General features: G+C 38.0%; 1 protein-coding gene and 1 long non-coding RNA gene across 2 annotated transcripts in view; one reads left to right on the forward strand and one right to left on the reverse strand.

Annotated features, from left to right (window-relative positions):
• ptprsa (protein tyrosine phosphatase receptor type Sa) overlaps positions 1-14,600 on the reverse strand; it is a 240,010-nt gene that overhangs the window by 172,070 nt on the left and 53,340 nt on the right. The gene's annotated exons all lie outside the window — the stretch shown is intronic.
• Positions 6,906-7,703, forward strand: LOC129453442 (uncharacterized). The gene is made up of 2 exons (XR_008647429.2): positions 6,906-7,045; positions 7,127-7,703. It is a non-coding gene; the product is annotated as an uncharacterized lncRNA (long non-coding RNA).

Raw genomic sequence — 14,600 nt, forward strand, 5'->3', positions numbered from 1 at the left:
ACACTGTACGCCTATAATTGCAGCATATCGTAATTGAAATGCCAGTAGGGACGTACGTTTCTGCACGATAGGCAAACCCTTTAAAATGATATCTAGCTAAAAGGACGACATCTATCTACAGTCATAGAACTAAGTATAAAATAGGTATTTTGGTTAATCTTACACATATTTCACACTGAAACCAAGACTATTTTAAGCACAATTACAATTCTTTGCATTATGAAATGATTACGAAGTGATAATAATGACGATAAAAATTTTTTTCACATTTTTCCTTTTTTATCTCATTATTTTAATGATAAATAAATTGCTAAAAAATACAAATAAAAAAGTTTAACTTCGTAAACTTTTTTAATAGTTTATTGTGATACGATACCGGATCGATTATCTATGCCAGCGTTGTGATATTTGCTGATAAATCAAACTTTTTTTTAATGCAATTATCAGTCCCTCCAGAAAAACGTGATTGTGCGATCGCACGATTTATTCCATAATCAGCCAAAGTCCGCATATTTATGTGGGGCTGCATTTTTTCCAAATACAACGCACTTTCGCCCCATTAATTACAAATTTCCGCACACAAAATAGGCGGGGCTTGCATGATTGCCCCGCATTTTCGTAGCAAAAAGTCACATATATATTAGCAGAAAGTTGAAAAATGTTGCATTTACTTCACACAAGCTCAGCCGTGTCCTCTGTTGCCATGGGAACGTTATGAAGTGACGTGATTATGTGATGTGAACATCATTGCAGCTTTTGCAAGTTTCCGCAGTTTTTGCAAGTTCCACAATTTTCGCAAATTCCTGCAATTCCATTGCATAAATTGCATAAATATCCCGCATATTCCATCGCATTTTTTAAGAAAACGTGACGCAAAATCGAGGATTTTTGCCCGCAACAACCACAAAAAAAAACATGTTTTTCTGGAAGGACTGAATTATGATACATTTATCGATACTGTAACATCACATGCCTAGTTAAGCAGTTACATTTTTAATAACTTGTGAATGAAATCAAAATATGAAGAGTTTGGTTCCAAAACGAGAAACGCCATTTTTAATTTTTTTGGTCAAAACATGTTTATTATTATGTTATCATTTTTTATTATTGTGCTACTGTACTGTAGCTGTATTTTTTGTTATGAAGGCTAAGATCAAAACAAACCAACTGCAGTTTAATTGATATTAACTGAAATGCGCAATCAAAAAACTAGATTTAGTTATTTCGTTTTGGAACCAAACTCTTCATATATAACATGAACGTTAAATTAAACTCTTTAATGGCACATTCTCTGCAACAACTGGGACATTAACAACAACAAACTAAGAAAAGAAATTAACTTTTTTAAATTAATAAAAAAAGGGTCAAATATGTCACAAAATCAAGCTTATAATGGCAACAGTCAAAGTCTTTAGTGTTTCAGCTGGTGCTGGCAAAGGTTTTCTGCCAATCTGTTTGTCCAATCCATTTTCCAACTACAAAATATTTCCAAACCCAAGTAGTCTGCCTCTTTTACTGTGTTTTCGCTGCTACAACCGCTTTGTTGCTGCACTGCAATCACTTGCTGACACTATCACATGAAAATAAACAAAAATGTATGCGTAGATGGACGTTACGTCAAGGTTTGAGGACACGGAGAGTGTCAAAATAAAGGTACCTCATACATATTTAATGTGTGGCATCGATGCATCATATCATTATAAATTTAATCAATGCATCGATCCATATAAATGTATTTACCTTTTACTTTGAAAAAAAAATTTGTCAAAAATTGTAATGTAATGTAAATTTATTATTTTATCTGTAATTCATATTAATGGGTCTTGTACTGCCTTTTTATACTTTTAATTTATACCTTTAATTTAAAAAGACTATGAAATGAACTTGTGGGGAAATGTGGTTAATGGTCACGAAAATCACAATGCAGTGGTCATAAAATTACACTTCATTGTCTTTATGCAATATAATTAATTTTTGGGGGGTGAAATTAGACCTGGAAATGTGAGATTCAACAATCTTTCACTGCTTGAATTTAATATTCGTAGTCATAACCTGCCTGTGATGTGCGCAAACAAAGGAAAAATAGTACTCATGCTAATTCCGCACACACTAGAACAAAAAGAGAAGTGATTTTTATTGAAAAAGAGATCCTCATTTTAGGAATGTAATGAGTTTCCAACAGAGCCTAATCACATGTTGACATTTGTGCTAGTTAGAGGCTATAGTGCTCCCTGTTTCTACGCTGTCAAACCATTTTGTCATTCCCAATTAAGGCAGCATGGTTTGCATTGACAGGCAGGTATTTACTCTTCTGTTTAACTCCATCTATACTTGAATGGCTGTTTCATAACTACACGGCCCCTGTATCGACACACGCACACACATACACAAATAAGGCCCGGCTCCCAGGGGCCCATGTTGCCATGCGTGCATTACAAACAATTACACACATCCATCAGCCGTCAAACGTTACCATCCCCTCCAACGTATCTTGTCTTCCGCCCCTCCTCCTGCTGCCCCTTCGCCCCATCAGCTGGGAATCTACCCCCGTTCCTAACAGATGTCCCCCGATTTGGACGAAATGACAACAAAAGGCCAGACTCTGAAAAAGCCATGGCTTTCCCATCTTGCCCCAAGCTTTCTACTCCCATACAAAGCCCAGAGGATTAGAGGCTTTTAGCACATGAAAAAGCCCCTCATGCTGAAAACTGCCCCTCCAATGGGCCCTGAGCATTCTATAGGGTCACTGTAAACCCCCTGGCCTGTACTCATTCCCAACAAAATCCTATCCAGTCCTATCAAACCAACATCCTGTCCTCCCCCAACAAATGCAGTCACTCCACGCCTCACCAAGCATCAAACCTGATAAGCCCTGATATCAGCACACACCAGCAAACCAGTATCAGTATGGTTATTGAAATATACAAAAGTGCTGTGCAGCTATACATTTTATTTTTAAACCATTTTATAAACATTTTCACACTTGAAGGTGATTTATTAAACAGGTTTTTGAGAGCCAACCAAATGTGAATCTTCTTTACAAGTCAAAACACCCAAAGTCTATAAAATAAAGATTCAACCCTTCAATCAGGTTCATTGGGGATCATAAACTCTCAAATTGGAGAATAAGTAGACCAATCACAGATGGCTATCTTGACCTCTAGCCATGGAGATGAGGGTGGGGACCGTCTCCAAAACCTCACAGGGGTCATAACTCACATTTTAACCAATGCGGGGTGTGTTTATGACAGATCCGCATTGTCTAAAAACCCTGAGGGTGGGCGGTACGCCCATCATCCTGGGGTACCAGCTGGTCTTCATACTTAAAGAGCTGAAAGTAGTCCATGCAGAAAAATCATCATGGTGGGGGCAATGAAACAAGTGTGCCCCCATTTATAACATGTGTACATCGTGACCTTCTCCAAAACGATGGAGGAAGGGGTGGAGGAGGTTGGATCAGGGGTGTAACTCGTGATGTTCTGCCCTCCTTCCGTAATGAACACATTATCAGTGCTGCATCAAAACAAGCAGAGCATATCATTGGTTTGAAACCCAGTCTTGCGTTGAGGGGTATAAGCTTAGGCCCTGCTTGTAGTAGCTTTTGGCTTTATCAGCTTCTCCACAGGCCTGAGAGCCCAGAGGGTGAGAAAGACTGGACGATCAGTCCTGCAACCCCACACAGGCAACTGGCCAAGCGTGAGATGAAATTAAAGTTTGCACGCGAAAGATCAATCCCTGATGCTTCACGTCTTATCTTCTCTGCACCCCTAACCTGTCGGAGTCTTGCTTTTGAACGGGACCTGACCCGGGTCGGCACAGGAACGGGCAGGCCAGCGAGTTAATATAATTTCTCGATCTTCACTACGAGTAAAGGCAATTGCTCATCTTCAACAAGGCCTGTCACGAATAATGTTTCGATTTTCACTCAGCTCTTGGGAAGCTCTGGATAATTCTGCTAGACTGACCGTCGGCCCCTCGGGTCAGGGCGGAAAGGAGCGGAATCCATGCGGCTAAAGGGAAAGACACGGCTCCTTCAGCTCAGCCGCGCATGAAGACGCAATCGCGGGCTGCATTAACGCCACAAGAGCTTGTTTCAAAGACAGCACTCTGTCCATTATTACCAGCAGACAAATGGCAGCCAACGTGAGCTGAAGCACCGATTTAGCACTCGGGACAAATTAAGAGGAATATACACAATTAGCTGGCAGAGTTTCGACGCCGGCGAACATCTTTCTTCCCCTCGCTTTCTGCTGATAATGCGAGGAGCTTCGGCAAAGCTGCCATTAGACCCGCTGCTGGATTTGCTATTCAAAACTGTAGCCGATAATTGCACCGCTGTTACTGTTGCACAATCTCGGCTAATTTTATCCACAAATACGATCACGCTGGCACAGGAGTTAAAATAACTATGTTGGGGAGGAGGGGTATTAGATTGCTGCCATTCCATGTTTTCGTTTATTAGTATTATCTTCAGTATCTTCATGCATGACTTCAATAAATACTCGGGCATCATCTAATAGTTGCATAACACACTCCCCTATGTACTACAGGGAAAGATATCTGAGCCAAATAGGGCCTCTGGTGTCCCTAAATGCTTTAAGAAGACATAATTTAATGAAATGAAATATAAATCCAATCCTATTCATTAAAACAATTTCCTATAAGCCACACAATTTGACGCAATAACTGAATATCTACGTATTACACTGTATAGCTAAAGTGAAATGCTTTAGTCTTGCCTGTAAAGTTTGAAACAATTATTTATTTTGGCACGGCGTGTCCAGCAAGTCTCCAAGGTACTGTCCTTTGAACCCCATTTAAAATCAGGGGAAAAGGCTACAGCGATAAGTGAAGAAAAACACAAAAAGCTACACCAGAAGGAATAAGTTGGGAGAAATTAATTTTAAAACCTCAGGGAAGACAGACCAGAAATCATATCCTCAGCTGAATTCGATTAACTTTTCATCTGGAGGTGAGACCAAGTGCAAAGCGGAAATCAAAGTTAACTCAACAAACCAAATTTAGCATGAGGCATTTTCTCTAAAAAAAATCTCTTTAAAATGACCAAATTTATTAATTTGTTTTGTGTATTAAATATACTCAGTGGTCACAGGTACATAAACAGTTGTTTACATTTCTCCAAATCTGAAAGTGATTAGAAAAAATTCAATTAAAGTGATATTTAGATACTACTACGTGTTTTTGTGCAAGTTGCCTGACACAAATGAAACATAGCTTTTCACACCGAAAACAGACACAAAATTGGACCTGTACTTCTATAAGCTAAGTTTCTTGTGAATAAAAGTTATCCGTTTGGTTCAAAAGCACAACCTAAGCAATCCATTCCAGACTCATTCGGGGCTAGGGCCCCTTAAGTCACATTTCAGTGATTAATGGCCCCACATTATCTGTGACTAACCGAATCAAGACAATACCTGCACATAGCATTTATTTTACCAACCTTTATCAGATGCACAACTGTGCTGTTAACGCACACTATATTTTGCAGACTTTGGCATGTGAGAAGTACATTTACACGCATACCATAATCTAAGAACATGCAGCTAAGGGAAATATGGCAGGTTTGGAAAAACTACATTTTATATGATATTTAACTTTCTATTCTATTCAAACAACAGGACAGACCAACTAAAGCATTCATTTTTACTCTATACTCTTGATTTTCAACAGCAAACAATAAGTCTTTCAAAATACTAGTTAACAAAAACCAACGGAAAGTTTGTTACCTAATGATCTGTTGATATATATTTTGAACATAACTTTTTCCATAAAGAATTGATGGAAATATGAAGTGATATACCGATACAGAGGCGGATATATCGGCCATTCAGTATTTGGATTTTTTTTATTATCGGATAAATCTTTTTAGGCCAGTAAATTTCTCTTTTTACCTAAATTTGTTGTTTGTAATGAAAAGTTTGTGTTACTCAGTGTAAAGCCAAAGTCTGAGAGACCGTAAAATGACCAATCATTATTCACTTTTTAACATGACATTATGTTGTGTCACACACAACAACACACTGGTTCAACATACTTATTCAAACAGTACCATGTCAGATCCACATTAGTTATTTCTTATTACATAAATTATTAAATATGTAAAAGTACTTTAAACGGGTATATACATTTTATGAATAACAAATGTTTTTGTAGTTTAACCAATTTTCTGTTTGTCTCTTATTTATTGTAATTACATTTGTGTTATATTGGCCTCATATCGGCCATACAGCTTTCTTAATATCAGTATAGGAAAAAAAACACACATCGGTCGACCACTAGAAATATGTTACCAATCTGAAAATTTGCTAACAACCAGATTAGGAAAGGTTGTTAACTATCTACCTCACACTTTATTGTTTTATTACAAAAACTGTAGTACCCTAAAGCAAATTTCCAGCTTTGAACCTTACTGGAGTACATATTACATATTTATTACAGTTTATCAATTTACCATAGTTAATAATACAGAGTAATATAGTATACTATACTGCAATATCCTAGCATTTACTAGTTTACTAGAGTAAAAAGTATAGTATACTTTAGTATTTTCCATGTATGATGAGTTTAACGCTGCAACGTGAGCCAAAACCGTTACATTACACTACAAAACTACAAATACTATTGCAAAAACTACAAAAATACAAAAGCGAGCAGTTGTAATTATCCTAAGCCAAGAAAGTCCGTTTACTTCAGTTTTTCGGTAATACATCAACAAGTTTGTGTTAAAAAGCAAAAATTACAACTCATTCATATGAATACACGACAAATCATACAATCTTAAAATGAAAATGTATTCAAAATGCGACTTACGATACTTTTCCAAGTCACTGTAACGTTAGCCCGGATCGATGCAGCTGCGTTACGATCATAAATCCTCGTAAATGTGAACTATGTTGCATCCATGTAAAGAAAGGGGGTTTAAAATCCAAATAATTTCCAGGTAACGCGAAGTTTTCAGCAGGAGAGAACAGTTATCCGTGCCATGTCAACGATTTCGCTGCGCGTGAACACGTTAAACTCTGAGGTAACGGTTTTAACGGGTATAAATGTTTAAGTTTTGTCGGTCCACCCCGTACCGGAGCTAAATTAGACTCTTTTCTTTCAGGTCCGATGGTGGAGGGGGCAGGGGCAATCGGTGGGGGTGTCTTTTGCCTTCCCCCCGCGTTTACCCACCACTACCACAAGTAGGATCCGTCTTCTGCGCGCTCATGTGTGTGTGTAGCGCAGGAGCGCGCACAGATGAGCGCCGCTGCTTCGAGGTCCGGTGTCATTTGAAACCCTCACAGAAAATCATCCCACCCCTAAAAGTAATAGGCTATCTATGAACATGGAGGGAATAATAGACCCTAAACTGTACTAACACTAGTGCCAAATTTATTTGTAAACGCATTTACCTGCTTACATAAACTTGTGGAATAACTATTGAACTAACAATATAACAGTTGATATGGAAATACATAAAAATTGGTTAAGGTATTAAAAGAAGGGTGTAATACTTTATTTACAATTTTTTTATATGTGAATGAATTTAGGATTGTCACATTTAAACTGGTGAAAAATACAGTATGTTAACATTGAAAGAGCACATCAAGCCATGATTGGAAAACAAAATGATGCAGATTTAGGGAATAGTCATATTGACTTTGAGTAGAAAGCAAAATAAACATCTTAACAACTGCAAAGCAATCAATTTACTTTAATAAATAATCAATAATTAACTTATTACGTAAATATCATATTTTAAATTGAGATATTAATATATAGACCTGTTTAAAGTTGTTGTGTTTATTTAAAAAGCCTGTTATAAAAATATCTAGATTAAAAATACCACTGAACACACGTGGGAGCGACCAAGTCCTCTGTAAATCTAAGCCACGCCCCCTTCAGCCGCAGCATGCCGGTGAGTGGTCGTGATTTTTTAAACTCACAGCAGACAGCACGTGCTTTATTGTTTCACATGGTTGTTGTAGTTGAGAGAGAACATCAAAAGCCGCAAATTTATTGGTTTACTACGACTGTGTGTTCATAAGATTTATCTGTCTGGTTCTCACATCAACTCATCAAACCTGAAACAAAAGCATGCACGCGCAAACGGAAGGCTGTATCCTCCTGAGGTCGCATACGCTGCATACGTCATCAAGCTGTTTAGTTACCTGAGCATTACATTCGCATGTTTTACTTAGTTAGTCGTTAATTTTTGTAATATGCTTATGACAGTAAACTTTATAATTGTTAATATTCTGAAATAAGACGGTCTTTATGAGGCATGCAGCCTACAAATGCGAACTCCAAAGGATGCAGCCTTTGAATGTGTGACGTCACAGCAAAGAACTGCGCGACTGCAGCTGCATCGCCTGCAGCCAGACCCTAGAATCTAATAATGAAAACAAGAGAGCATGGTGGTTTAAATTTCCTGGATTTTTTTCCCCTTAACAACACTTTTAAAATTGGATCACTGGATCAGACAGTTTATAGCTAACTGAAACTCAATTTGGAACTTTATCCATTACTATTTCTCCAAATTAGGTGGTCTACCCTTTTTATTGATCTGTAATTAGATGTAACTAAATAGGAAAACTGTGCTTTTTGTCACGCCCACATATCTCATTTAAAAACAACTTGTAACAATTCCATATGTGGTGTCATGTTGAGAAAACTTTTTGACAATATTGAATGGAAAAAAGTATGGATACTGCCCCTTAAATATTTAATAACTAAAGGTAGGATAAGTTAATTTAGTTTGTTACCCAGCCAAAGTGTACTTAAAAAACTTCAATATAGACACACCCTGCTCTTTTTGTGGTAGCCCCAGTGATTTTTAGGGAATGTGACACACAATTATTTTGGATTGATTTCTGTAAATAAATGTACTATTACCTCCCTATGACACATCGCTTTTATTGTTTCCAAATCTTTGTAAGTCGCTTTGGATAAAAGCATCTGCTAAATGCCTAAATGTTTATAATTGTAGAAAATGAGTATTATATAATTTATCTTTTACTGTTACCAGCTAAGTTTTATATTCATTGCAATAAATTCTCTCATCAAAAAGCCTTATTTAATATTTTTGAAAAGGAAATACTATACATCAAAGCTCTTTAATCTTCCAAAAACACTAAAGCTATTAAGACAGTGGCTATTTCTTAATATGCGTTCTTCAAAGATCTTGCATCATTGTGTTCTCGCTCTACGTCATCATTAACCGTCGAAGTTCAATTCCGATTCCCAAGATCGCAAGTACAGAGGACGCATGAAAATACCCGGATTTATTCTAGGGCAGGGCAAAAAAATCTATTTTTCGATTTATCGTTTTTTAAAACGTGGTCGATTTAAAATCGATTCTCAAAGGCCACGAATCGATAAAAAAAAAATGAAATAACCTGATCCTGTTTGAACAAGGAATGCGACTGTTCTGACATTTTAAGCATACATTTTTCATTTTGCATCAAAATTGTATTGTATTTAACATAATTGTATGCATTTCAAAATTAGAGATGGGTTCTGTTTTAATGTACCCAAGTGTACCTAAAATAAAAAAGTGTAATATACAGGTTTGTGGCTCTTAATTTCTTTTTATTATTACCCACTTGTAAACTTATGTTCACTGTTCTTTTTAATAAATATAGTATTTGAATTAAATCTATATTCATTGAGTCGAATCAAGAATTGAGCATAAAAATCGATCCGAGAATCGGAATCGAAAAAAGAATCGATTTGATAGCTTGTCTAATCGATCTGGAACAACAGAATCGATACCCAGCCCTAATGTATTCTTGACATCGAGGATGCATGAAATTAAGACTTGCGCGCTGAAATCGCTTTATGCCCCAGAAGTCATTGCGGCAAAACAATGGCGGCGGTCAGGTGACCAACAAGAAGATTGCACACATCTCAATTCCAACAAGTGCGTTCCATGTTCTCGCGACCTTCAGAGTTGTTCTTCCAAGGTCGCCTGGCAAGACCAATCTCCACGAGAACGCAAGTCCGTTCTTTGCGTTCTTGGAATTGAGAAACAGTCATTGAACCTGTCATTAAACCAAAAGTCCTTATGTACATTTGACATTGTCTTTTTTCTCATTTTTGTAATATTTTAATATACAAATTCTGTACACATTTTCATTTAATGAAACCCTGGCAATAAAAAAGACTCTGGAATTTTAAATGGGTCAAACTGGAATTAGCATTCAGAAACCCTCATGTATTGTTATGTAGAGTGTATTCAAATGGAAAGTTTTAAAAATGCAGCCTAAAGGTCTATTCAGTGTTTAAGGCTGATAATCACATAATAAATAAATTATAGTGCATTTATTAAAGACAGAACCTCGTTTTTATTTATGAAGATAATTTATGAGCTAATAAAACAATTATAATAGGCCTAGAACAATATGCTAACCATACATAGAATAGTGTGTGTTTAAATTTATAAAGATAAGCCCTACAAATCAGCAAAATACAACACAGGGCCACCCAACACCTCACACAATAACTTATTACAGAGAAGCTAGGAGTATTTTTATGCATTTTATTTTCTTTAAGGGCCACAGTCATCTGTATCATCATAAAGGGCCAAGACCCAATCACCTGGAACCCGATCTAAAGCATCCCTGTGATTTCCCTCATGTTTCTTATTCACACTTGCCTAATTTAATCAGGCTTATAAATCGCCATATCGCATCCCACATTCTCCAGGTCACGTTGGGCTTAGCATGGTAAATTTCACCAGGCTGGAGAGCGCTAAGGGAATTGATAAAGAACACTTACTGCTCGACATCCGCAATCTATAAGACCATAATGAGCGTTCAATACAGGGACTGCTTTTCTTCTCTGTGTGGTTGGAGTTTTTGTTTGTGCTATGGTTTAATGCTGGATAAATAATGAATTAATTTTTGTGTTAAGTCACAATTGACTTGCATTCTGCTATGTCCAGAACGTAATTAGGTACATATTTAGCTTAAGGTCTTAGCATGGTGTATTAATACTAAGGAATTATAAAATAACATTATAGTTCCATAAGAAATGCAATGAATTACTTTGCAGGATGTAAACAAAATTTGTGAATGGGTATTTCAGCATGTCACTGTGTGTGAAGCTAATAAGTTGACAGCATAATATTTATCTCAAAAAGAACTATTTAGTGTCAGAATCACTTTTATTAGCTTCTGTGAATAGCTCATACCATCCCTCCAGGGACGAACGGGCTGCACACAGACAGGCGTAATTTCATGAAAGCTTTCAGACGAATGCTCAACTTTGAAGTCGCTTTCAAAAAGTTGCCTTTCGATGAAAACTTTCAGTGCATTTGACGGTGAAGAAGAAACATCAGGGGCTCCCGCTCGCCAAGTTTTGGGGAAAAGCACATCAAATGTGGAGGGGGGCCGCGTAGAGAGCCTGGGGGAACCTCTTTTCAACAAAAATGCATTCTCACCGCCGATAGAAAATTCTGCAGCTTTCATCTTTAGACCAACTGTGTGGATAACTTCTGAACACACGAATCGTCTGTGTGTGTGCACGCGCTCGTGTGTGTGTGTGTGTTTGTCTTCTAAAAGGGAAGTGATCCATAACCAGGAAGGAAGGCAGACTGACAGCTATTAGTGTGCAACTGGGCTGTCCTATCTGCTGCCTGATAGGAATCTAGAAAGACCCACTGCAGATATTATGAATCCATTACAGGCAGAAACACACACACACACACACACACACACACACACACACACACATAAAGAATCTATATATTCACTGTTTAGAAACCGGTAAGGAGTGTTCACTATCATAAATATTAAACACTACCACACCATCGTTTCTGGACGAAGCAGATTATGACTCTGATTTTTAAAAGATGCAAAGGCAAGGCCACTCCTCGCTCGCAGGTCCAATGGAAATGCAGTTTCAAGTGCCAAAATGGCCACAGAATGCCATGCTGTCCGCAAACACTCGTTGGTCGGTGAAACCTGTGCCGGTTTCAAAGCGAGATATAATGTCACAGGCAACCCTGTAGGATAATGAGGAGAGACTCTGTCAGTACATGATGGCATGTTTCTTTTTTTGAGAACTGAAAGTAAACAAAGTCGGTATTGTGAGGGGTACCCGCAAGGGAATTCAGGCAGTGCATTTCTGTTTGCCACAGTCTGACAAAAACTGAAAGGAGAGTGAATTTAAAGGAACAGCTCATCTAAAAATATACCCACCTTCATGTTGTTCTAAACCTGTATGACTTTCGTTATTTCTTTATTGCATTTGCATTTCTAGGAGTTTCCCTTTCAAACATAAAATTAATGGGAGGAGATTATTTGAAAGATTTATGCAACGCGATTTACTAAAGTTTGCGCGCATGATATTATTGGTATTTGCGCCATTAACGCTGAAAAAAGCATGTCTTAGCATTCCTGAAAAAGGCAACAAAAATTGTACCTGCTGTGATTGTATCTTAATACGGTTTACATCATTCGAATCACAAGATTTTCAGCCTTCCAAAGATATGTGACATGTTTAGCTTTTTGGGTTTGAGTTGTTGTATTTGATGAAGTTTTCTGTCAAATAATGCACTGCCCTCCCACGGTACATTGGAATTTTAAGGGGTTAAAACATTTTGCGCTTGAAATGGCTTCAATTGTTGCTGATTGTTGAAGCCATGTTAATTTTTATTTGCTGGATGAACTGCGAGAAGTCACATAATACCAGGGGCCTCATTTATAAAATGCTGCGTAGAAACCGTCCTACATTTGATCTTACTATCATTTATCAAAAATGCGTACGTGTGATTCATAAACCAAACGTACGCGCAGAAAACACGCGTACCCCTTTCTTTCAAATGTGAAATTTATAAATTGCAAATGATCTTGAACTTGTGCGCACCTGAGCAGTTTCAGATCTCGCCTTTAAAGGCGGAGTCCACGATTTTTGAAAAACGCTTTGTAAAAGGAGACGGGCCGACTACCAAAACACACTTATAGCCAATCAGCAGTAAGGAGCGTGTCTACTAACAGACATCCTTGCCGGATTGCGTATGTGTGGGGCGGGTCCATCAACAGAAGGTCCAGACTCCACTGGGGCAGGGGCGTGCCTGCCTAGGCGATCCCAAACATCAACATTGGCTTTCAAACATCATGGACTCCGCCTTTAAACGATGCCTAATTAATGTCATAGACAAATGACAGAGCGGGTGTCAATGTTTAAACCCTTTTCGATCAGCAAGAATGGCTTATTTTTGAAAAACCTGCAGCAATCAGACAAGCAAAAGTGCGTATGTCTGCTCAGACCGTGATGTGGCGCTAAGCACTTTTCCACGTCAAAGACAGTTTTTATAAATATGGCCGTGGAATTTTGGCGTACGCACACTTTTTGCGATCAAATCTGTGCGTATGCACATTTATAAATGAGGCCCCTGGTGTTTCAAAACTTCTTTTAAACTTTATTTTTTCCCTCCAGTTCTTTTCAGTGTACTGTGGCTTCGTTAGGTGGGATTTCACACCCTGAATTTTCAGCTGAGATGTCCGTGGTGTTGAACTCAAGTGCATCAGGCGTTAGTCTATCTCCCGCACCTGAGCAGCATCAGCTCTGCTTATTTGCGACTCTGAACTAATTTGTGTTGCTTTTAATAGACTGCGTTGCTCATTATGGAAATCAGCTTTTGCGCCTGTGTTATTTATTTTGCCCCTAATTAACCCGCAGATATTACCACTCCCATCAGCATCTTTTTGAATTTGTGCTATCACGCTATTTTGCCCGGTGTAAAGTAAATCTGGCCTATGGTTTTATAACAACACAACAGTCAACGTACCAGAATTTCAATTTTAGATGCTGTTCCTTTAAGAGAATAAAAAGACGAGAAAGATAAAAAGATGACAGTGGGAATAAAGCAGAACTCAAATGTGAAGAGAGAGAGACAAGTGTGTGCTCGGTGGGCTGTAGAGGATGGCAGGTTTTCCACAGCTCTGTAGATGTCTTGGCCTTATTTGGAGGCAGCGACTCTCTGGTTGTGTTTACCCAGCGGGTCAGAGGTCCAGTATACCACAGCACTGCAGTACAAACACACCGCCTGCCATCCAGAGAAACTAATCAGCAGATATCAGCTCCAACCTGACACACACAGTCTATAGCAGCAAGCTCATCTACTGCAAACACACACAACTCTTTTCTTTTGGTGTCTATGAAACATCTCTGCCTCTCTCTCTTTGATGCTTTTATCTAAAGCTGCATTTAAGCTATGCAATTTATAAGTATAAGTGTTCGTTGGATCAAACCAATGAGCTTTGAGTTGCTCATGCAATGCTCAACCAAGTGGACTTTGAATAATGTAATAGAAAATTGACATGCACAATAAGTATAAAAACATGGTCAGTTTTAATTTTTCATTAAATTAAATCAAGGGATACTGAATTAAATACATATTTGCATATTTACATATTCATGCATCTTCATATCATTAAATCAATCCCAATATTCATATGTGTTTTCCTGGCAGTACATAATGTATGCCCAAATAAACTCCATGAGTCTCCCACGCCTGCAGAGACTCAGACAGGACAGAAAAGGATTTGTCCACAATGCAATGTGCCCTCAACCGACTTTAACTCATTCTG

This window comes from Misgurnus anguillicaudatus, chromosome 23 (genome assembly GCF_027580225.2).
Source record: "Misgurnus anguillicaudatus chromosome 23, ASM2758022v2, whole genome shotgun sequence".
NCBI classification, from domain to species: domain Eukaryota; kingdom Metazoa; phylum Chordata; class Actinopteri; order Cypriniformes; family Cobitidae; genus Misgurnus; species Misgurnus anguillicaudatus.